At 41.8% G+C, this 9,931-nt stretch overlaps 1 protein-coding gene across 1 annotated transcript in view; it reads right to left on the reverse strand.

The window, feature by feature from the left end:
* Positions 1-9,931, reverse strand: part of LOC121003876 (serine/threonine-protein kinase SBK1-like) — a 28,568-nt gene that overhangs the window by 8,647 nt on the left and 9,990 nt on the right. The window lies entirely within an intron of this gene.

The following is a 9,931-nucleotide window of genomic DNA, read 5'->3' on the forward strand; positions in this document are numbered from 1 at the left end:
AATGTCATACACTACATGTACTTGTACTATATGTAGATCTAGTTGTGTACCAGAAGACAAAAACCCTCAAACAAGTGTTTCACACCATTACCTGGCTATGGTGGAAGCGTCTGAGGAGAAGAGACTTAGGGGCCCTCTACACAAGCCGAGAATCCACCAGATAATCGCCAACGAGCGTTCATGGGAATGCTTGTTAGCGATTATGACAGCGCAAAGGTGCCGCCGATTACCCGATGAACGAGCGAGATACTGATTCATCAGGTAATTGAATCATGTGTAGACACCTACATCATGGTTGGCCAGCAGATCGTGTTGTCTAATCACGATCTGTTGCCGGCAAACAACAAGTCTGTATGGGGACGAGTGATGGCATTAGCGATCACTGCTCCCCGCACTGTGGAGGAGATGGCTGCATGTAAATGATGTAATGTAACTGGTTTTCCTGTAGGCACATCCAGTTGTGATCACGACAAAGGACCAGCTGTATTGGTAGTATTTTTGTGCATTTACACTGGACGGCTATTGAGAAAATGATAGTTTAATGGACACATGGAAGGGGTTCAACGGCAACTACACCAATCTTCAGAGTCAGGCATGTGAGGTATCTACTTTGGCACAAATTTAGATTTGAACTTTGTAAAACTAAGTGAAATAAAATACAAATATATAAAAAAAAATCTAATCTGTAGGACCAGCAGCATATCAAACCTGGGAATATCCAATGAAAAGAGAGAAGAATGTGCCACGAGGGCCGTGGACACCCCATTTTGTGGCAGTGCCATAAAATCAGACACACAAACTGTCCCAGCTTGTTTTTATTGTCAGCGGCTTTTATCAAAATCAGTGACGGCAGAACAGGATAAACAACACTCGGCGAAGGCCGGGAGAGCCACGTGTCTCCATAAATGAACAGGAGGACGCAGACGGAGCATCTGGCCCATTATAACATTGCCGGCTCTGTAATCCCTGAGAGATAATTAGGACAAGACCTCTACAGTACCAGAACACGAGCCATACATCTACCCACCGCAGTCCTCTCAATATCACAATCACCTCTGAATGCTGGACATTAAAGGGAAAATCTTGGGGGGAAAAGCAACAATATTATTTAACATAACCAGGAGATGCCCAGGTTATACCAGCATGGTCCATATCACTATATACAAGAAGATGTATAACTTATACCAGCTGTACATATATAATTATATACAGGAGATACCCAGGTTATACCAGCTGTACATATATATTTATATACAGGAGATACCCAGGTTATACCAGCATGGTCCATATCACTATATACAAGAAGATGTATAACTTATACCAGCTGTACATATATAATTATATACAGGAGATGCCCAGGTTATACCAGCATGGTCCATATCACTATATACAAGAAGATGTATAACTTATACCAGCTGTACATATATAATTATATACAGGAGATGCCCAGGTTATACCAGCATGGTCCATATCACTATATACAAGAAGATGTATAACTTATACCAGCTGTACATATATATTTATATACAGGAGATACCCAGGTTATACCAGCATGGTCCATATCACTATATACAAGAAGATGTATAACTTATACCAGCTGTACATATATAATTATATACAGGAGATACCCAGGTTATACCAGCATGCTCCATATCATTATATACAAGAAGATGTATAACTTATACCAGCTGTACATATATAATTATATACAGGAGATGCCCAGGTTATACCAGCATGGTCCATATCACTATATACAAGAAGATGTATAACTTATACCAGCTGTACATATATAATTATATACAGGAGATACCCAGGTTATTCCAGCATGGTCCATATCACTATATACAAGAAGATGTATAACTTATACCAGCTGTACATATATAATTATATACAGGAGATGCCCAGGTTATACCAGCATGGTCCATATCACTATATACAAGAAGATGTATAACTTATACCAGCTGTACATATATAATTATATACAGGAGATGCCCAGGTTATACCAGCATGCTCCATATCACTATATACAAGAAGATGTATAACTTATACCAGCTGTACATATATAATTATATACAGGAGATGCCCAGGTTATACCAGCATGCTCCATATCACTATATACAAGAAGATGTATAACTTATACCAGCTGTACATATATAATTATATACAGGAGATACCCAGGTTATACCAGCATGGTCCATATCACTATATAGAAGAAGATGTATAACTTATACCAGCTGTACATATATAATTATATACAGGAGATACCCAGGTTATACCAGCATGGTCCTTATCACTATATACAAGAAGATGTATAACTTATACCAGCTGTACATATATAATTATATACAGGAGATGCCCAGGTTATACCAGCATGCTCCATATCACTATATACAAGAAGATGTATAACTTATACCAGCTGTACATATATAATTATATACAGGAGATACCCAGGTTATACCAGCATGCTCCATATCACTGTATACAAGAAGATGTATAACTTATACCGGCTGTACATATATAATTATATACAGGAGATACCCAGGTTATACCAGCATGGTCCATATCACTATATACAAGAAGATGTATAACCTATACCAGCTGTACATATATAATTATATACAGGAGATGCCCAGGTTATACCAGCATGCTCCATATCACTATATACAGAAGATGTATAACTTATAGCAGCTGTACATATATAATTATATACAGGACATACCCAGGTTATACCAGCATGCTCCATATCACTATATACAAGAAGATGTATAACTTATACCAGCTGTACATATATAATTATATACAGGAGATGCCCAGGTTATACCAGCATGCTTCATATCACTATATACAAGAAGATGTATAACTTATACCAGCTGTACATATATAATTATATACAGGAGATACCCAGGTTATACCAGCATGGTCCATATCACTATATACAAGAAGATGTATAACTTATACCAGCTGTACATATATAATTATATACAGGAGATACCCAGGTTATACCAGCATGCTCCATATCACTATATACAAGAAGATGTATAACTTATACCAGCTGTACATATATAATTATATACAGGAGATACCCAGGTTATACCAGCATGCTCCATATCACTATATACAAGAAGATGTATAACTTATACCAGCTGTACATATATAATTATATACAGGAGATACCCAGGTTATACCAGCATGCTCCATATCACTATATACAAGAAGATGTATAACTTATACCAGCTGTACATATATAATTATATACAGGAGATACCCAGGTTATACCAGCATGGTCTATATCACTATATACAAGAAGATGTATAACTTATACCAGCCGTACATATATAATTATATACAGGAGATACCCAGGTTATACCAGCATGGTCCATATCACTATATACAAGAAGATGTATAACTTATACCAGCTGTACATATATAATTATATACAGGAGATGCCCAGGTTATACCAGCATGGTCCATATCACTATATTCAAGAAGATGTATAACTTATACCAGCTGTACATATATAATTATATACAGGAGATGCCCAGGTTATACCAGCATGGTCCATATCACTATATACAAGAAGATGGATAACTTATACCAGCTGTACATATATAATTATATACAGGAGATGCCCAGGTTATACCAGCATGGTCCATATCACTATATACAAGAAGATGTATAACTTATACCAGCTGTACATATATAATTATATACAGGAGATACCCAGGTTATACCAGCATGCTCCATATCACTATATACAAGAAGATGTATAACTTATACCAGCTGTACATATATAATTATATACAGGAGATACCCAGGTTATACCAGCATGCTCCATATCACTATATACAAGAAGATGTATAACTTATACCAGCTGTACATATATAATTATATACAGGAGATACCCAGGTTATACCAGCATGGTCCATATCACTGTATATAAGAAGATGTATAACTTATACCAGCTGTACATATATAATTATATACAGGAGATGCCCAGGTTATACCAGCATGGTCCATATCACTATATACAAGAAGATGTATAACTTATACCAGCTGTACATATATAATTATATACAGGAGATGCCCAGGTTATACCAGCATGCTCCATATCACTATATACAAGAAGATGTATAACTTATACCAGCTGTACATATATAATTATATACAGGAGATACCCAGGTTATACCAGCATGCTCCATATCACTGTATACAAGAAGATGTATAACTTATACCAGCTGTACATATATAATATATACAGGAGATACCCAGGTTATACCAGCATGCTCCATATCACTATATACAAGAAGATGTATAACTTATACCAGCTGTACATATATAATATATACAGGAGATACCCAGGTTATACCAGCATGCTCCATATCACTATATACAAGAAGATGTATAACTTATACCAGCTGTACATATATAATTATATACAGGAGATGCCCAGGTTATACCAGCATGGTCCATATCAGAACATGTTTGCTTTCTGTCTTTCTCAGGTTCTGTCGATCTCCGGTCCCTGGTGACCTTGTGGTTCAGACCTTCTGTCAGGATGTAATGTGATATCACTGATGTATATAATATAGGTAATTGTGCTGAAGCCTTCCTGGTCCTATATACCTATATGGCACCTGGCCTTCTTCTTACTAAGAACATGCAGACTGAGGAGTGGGACGCTCTTCTTTGTGGGGTATCAGTTATAGAGCTGAACATTACTGGAGATGATCCTCAGGATGCCATATTTGCTCCAGTCATTGGCCCTGTACTGGCAGGTGCAGTAATTCTATGGATATGTGATGGCAGGGCCTACCACGGGAGCCTCCACCACAGCCCTGTCCTGAGGTCGATGCTTTATCGTATAATTTACGTTTTTCACCACAGAACCCGGCCTCTGGAAGATCCTGGCAGCCGCGTCACATCATTGTGCAGCCGTGATAAACCCCATCCACCTCACAGGAGTGAAATGCCAATCTCTGCGGGGTCGGAGACAAGACTCAACCCCAGGTGTGACATACACAGTAACATAGGATATAAGGCCGAAAAAAGACATCTGTCCATCCAGCTCGGCCTGCTATCCTGCATGACCGAGTCCTAGAACCGTATAGGATCTGGTAGAGGATAAGTGTGGAGGGGATTATATTCTATACTGTGTGTATATATACAGTACAGACCAAAAGTTTGGACACACCTTCTCATTCAAAGAGTTTTCTTTATTTTCATGACTATGAAGGCATCAAAACTATGAATTAACACATGTGGAATTATATACATAACAAACAAGTGTGAAACAACTGAAAATATGTCATATTCTAGGTTCTTCAAAGTAGCCACCTTTTGCTTTGATTACTGCTTTGCACACTCTTGGCATTCTCTTGATGAGCTTCAAGAGGTAGTCCCCTGAAATGGTCTTCACTTCACAGGTGTGCCCTGTCAGGTTTAATAAGTGGCATTTCTTGCCTTATAAATGGGGTTGGGACCATCAGTTGCGTTGAGGAGAAGTCAGGTGGATACACAGCTGATAGTCCTACTGAATAGACTGTTAGAATTTGTATTATGGCAAGAAAAAAGCAGCTAAGTAAAGAAAAACGAGTGGCCATCATTACTTTAAGAAATGAAGGTCAGTCAGTCAGCCAAAAAATTGGGAAAACTTTGAAAGTAAGGGCTATTTGACCATGAAGGAGAGTGATGGGGTGCTGCGCCAGATGACCTGGCCTCCACAGTCACCGGACCTGAACCCAATCGAGATGGTTTGGGGTGAGCTGGACCGCAGAGTGAAGGCAAAAGGGCCAACAAGTGCTAAGCATCTCTGGGAACTCCTTCAAGACTGTTGGAAGACCATTTCAGGGGACTACCTCTTGAAGCTCATCAAGAGAATGCCAAGAGTGTGCAAAGCAGTAATCAAAGCAAAAGGTGGCTACTTTGAAGAACCTAGAATATGACATATTTTCAGTTGTTTCACACTTGTTTGTTATGTATATAATTCCACATGTGTTTATTCATAGTTTTGATGCCTTCATAGTCATGAAAATAAAGAAAACTCTTTGAATGAGAAGGTGTGTCCAAACTTTTGGTCTGTACTGTACATATATGGAATGGAATATATGGAGGGCAAAAGATAGATAGACAGATTGATAAATATAAGAGTATATGAGATAGGAGCAATAATATAATAGGCCAAGTCCCCTCATATTGTCCCTTTTCTAGTATACTGTATATATATCACCCCCAGACCCGGTTATATACTGTGTATATATATATATATCACCCCCAGACCCGGTTATATACTGTATATATATATCACCCCCAGAACCAGTTATATTTTGTATATATATCACCCCCAGACTCGGTTATATACTGTATATATATAACCCCCAGACCCGGTTATATACTGTGTATATATATAACCCCCAGACCTGGTTATATACTGTATATATATATATCACCCCCAGAACCAGTTATATTCTGTATATATATCACCCCCAGACCTGCTTTTATACTGTATATATATATATATATATATATATATATATATATCACCCCCAGACCCGGTTATATACTGTATATATATCACCACCAGATCCGGTTATATACTGTATATATTCAGCCTCCAGTCACCTGCTGCTCTGTGTGGAGCTGGTGCTGGTGCTCCTGCTCCCTCTAGTGGTTATTTTGTGCAATTAAAGCAAAATGTAGTTAAAGTTTGTTCAATTCCCAGGCGTCTGACATCACTTTCAGGGGCGGGGCTTAGACAAATCTGGCGCCAAATTGTATTATAAAAAGCCTCCATTCATCCAGGCTGTTTCTGTTTGCAGCCTGGTTTGGTTACTTAGAGAAACTATTGTAGTTAACAACTTATTGTGCCTTGGGTATGTCTGGTTGTTCTCTTTCTCTAATGAATAAGGATTGTTCATTCATTATTGTCTTCTGCCGGTGATGGTGATCGGTCTGGCTGCAAATCGACATCCAAGCGCAGATATCTGGCGTGTAGGGATTGTGACACCCCTCTAGCAGACACCTATGAATTTAATAGGTGTCCTTCTTGCCGTCCTCCTCCAGGAGAAATCCTACCATACCATGGAGGAAGTCCATTCCTCTGAGTCTAGCGGGGAGGAAGAAGAGGCCATAAGGTACTTCTTTCCTGTAGAGAAGACCCAGAGATTAATTAGATCCATCCAGTCGGGGGACCAGGATGTTGATCCCGGGGAAGCTTCAGAGTCCACCTCTAGGGGGCCAAGGTCCTTCAAAGTGGACAAGACTCTGTCTCGGTTAATGAAGCTAGAATGGAAGCATCCTGAGAAGGCACCGGTCATCTCAAAGCGCTTCAAGTCCATGTTCCCGATTGTGACATCCCAATTAGACCAGTGGGGCACTGTGCCCAAAGTTGATTTGGCAATCGCAAAATTGTCTAAGAGGACCCTTGTCCCGGCTGATGACGGCTCCAACTTACAGGACCCGATGGACAGGCGGGTAGAATGCACCTTGAGAAGATCTTACTCCACCGCTGCTGCTGCATCTGTGGCTATATCCTCTACGGAGGTAGCCGTCTTGCTTCAAAGATGCCTCCGACAGGTGCAGTCGGATATCGACTCTGGCATATCCCGTGATGACATCCTGGCGCAGTTTAAGTCCATTCTACTTGCCGTGGATTTTCTGTGTGACTCCGGCCCACAGCAGTTAAAATTAGCCTCTAAGGCTATGGCCCTTTCTTCAGCGGGTAGGAGGCCACTATGGCTAAAACCTTGGGTGGCAGATAATGCCTCCAAGTATAATTTATGCAGCCTCCCTTACGAGCCAGGAAGGCTTTTTGGGGCTGAACTGGACCGCATTATGGAGGGTCTTGCCGATAAAAAAGGTAAATGCCTCCCTCAAACTCCTATTCTTTCAGACCTCCCAGGCCGTTTAACTTTTTTTCTAAATACCTGGACAGAGTTTGTTCCAGATCCCTGGGTCCTGAATATAATAAGGACAGGGTACAGGATAGAATTTCTACTTCCCCACGAGAAGCAAGCAGTGTTGGAGGAGTCTTTACTGGAATACAGGCGGAAAGGGGCCTTGGAGGAGGTTCCTCCAGAAGACATTGGCTCCGGTGTTTATTCACCAGTTTTTCTTGTTCCCAAGGCCACAGGAGGTTGGCGCATGTTCATAGATCTCCGCTACCTCAACCGATTCATAAAGAAGAGGTGGTTCCGGATGGAGTCCATCAAATCGGTAATCAGCATCCCAAGCCCTAGGGACCTGATGGTTACACTGGATCTAAAGGATGCCTATCTTCACATCCCTGTGTACCAGGCCCACAGGAAGTATCTACGAGTGGCAGTGAGTCTCAGGGGGACGGTGAAACATTTTCCCTTTGGCATCACAACCGCCCCCTATATCTTTACCAAGGTGGTAATAGCTGTAGTAGCTCCCCTCAGATTGAGAGGCCTGGAGATCATTCCATATCTGGACGATTGGCTCCTAAAAGCCCACTCGGTAGAGACTCTTCATCTTCTGCGGGCTCAGTCCTTCCTCCAGCATTTGGGCTGGATTATCAATTGTCAGAAGTCAGAGATTTCTCCCAACATGACGCTCTCCCTTTCTCCGGAAAGAAAGTCACGCATTTCCAAGACTGCAGATCATCTCATGGTTCCCCGCCAGGTAACTATCAGAGTATTGATGAGGATGTAAGGCCTAATGTCAACAGCCGTGGATGCGGTTCCTTGGGCCTTGTGGCATATTCGCCCTCTTCAAGCGGAAGTTTTGAGTCTATGGGATCGAACTCCCAGAGGGCTAGAGACAAAGTGCTCCCTGTCATCTCAGGCTCGCCGCTCACTGAAGTGGTGGAAACAGGTCAAAGATGGGAGGTCCTTGATCCAACCTTGTTGGATCCTGTTGACGACAGATGCATCCCTTCTAGGCTGGGGTGCCCATCTAGAGGAACTTCAAGTTCAAGGATCCTGGAGCCCTCAAGAGCATTTGATGTCATCCAATCTGAGAGAACTCAGAGCAATCCAGATGTCTCTCTTTCATTTTTTCCCCCTTATCAGAAACAAGGCTGTAAGGGTTCGCTCTGACAATTCTACTGCGGTATCCTACATCAACAAACGGAGGCACCAGGTCCCAGAGTCTACTCTCAGAAGTAGGTCTAATTCTGTCTTGGGCAGAGCAGAATCTTTCCCACCTTTCAGCAGTCCACATTCGGGGGTCCCTGAATGTGGTTGCGGACCAGCTCAGCAGAGGAGTCCCAGCTCTAGGAGAAATGTCTCTGAATCAGGAGATCTTTCATTAGATCACTCTCCGGTGGGGTCGCCCAGACATAGATCTCATGGTGACAAGATTCAATGCCAAAGTGGAAACGTTCTGTTCCCTGTATCGGGAGGACAATCCCTTGGCAATAGATGCTCTGTCAATTCCATGGGAGTTCAGGCTGGCCTACATCTTTCCTCCCATCGCCATGATACCCAGGGTATTGATGAAGATTCGGCAGGACCAAGCCTCAGTAATAGCCGTGATTCCATTCTGGCCCAGGAGGTCTTGGTTTACCCTGCTCATGCAGATGAGCCGAGGGCAATATTGGAAGCTTCCCCCAATGCAGAACCTGGTGTCCCGGGGCACTCAGCTCTGCCTGGATCCATCCAGACTCAATCTGACAGCCTGGAGATTGATGAGTCCCTTCTAGAGCCTGAAGGGCTATCAGCGGCGGTCTTAAGAACGATGTCTCATTCCAGAGCTCTTGCGACTGTCAAGGCCTACACCAGGGTAAAGCGCATTTTTCTTCTAAGGTGTGCATCTCATCAAGTACCATCTCAGGATCCTCCAGTATCAGCTAATCTCCAGTTCATGCAGGATGGACTAGATAAGGGCCTCAGCCCTTCTACACTCAAGGTACAGATCTCGGCTCTGTCAGCCGCCTTTGGCAGATCTTTACATCAAGATCCTCTGATTAAGA

This window comes from Bufo bufo, chromosome 6, assembly GCF_905171765.1.
Source record: "Bufo bufo chromosome 6, aBufBuf1.1, whole genome shotgun sequence".
Lineage (NCBI taxonomy): Eukaryota > Metazoa > Chordata > Amphibia > Anura > Bufonidae > Bufo > Bufo bufo.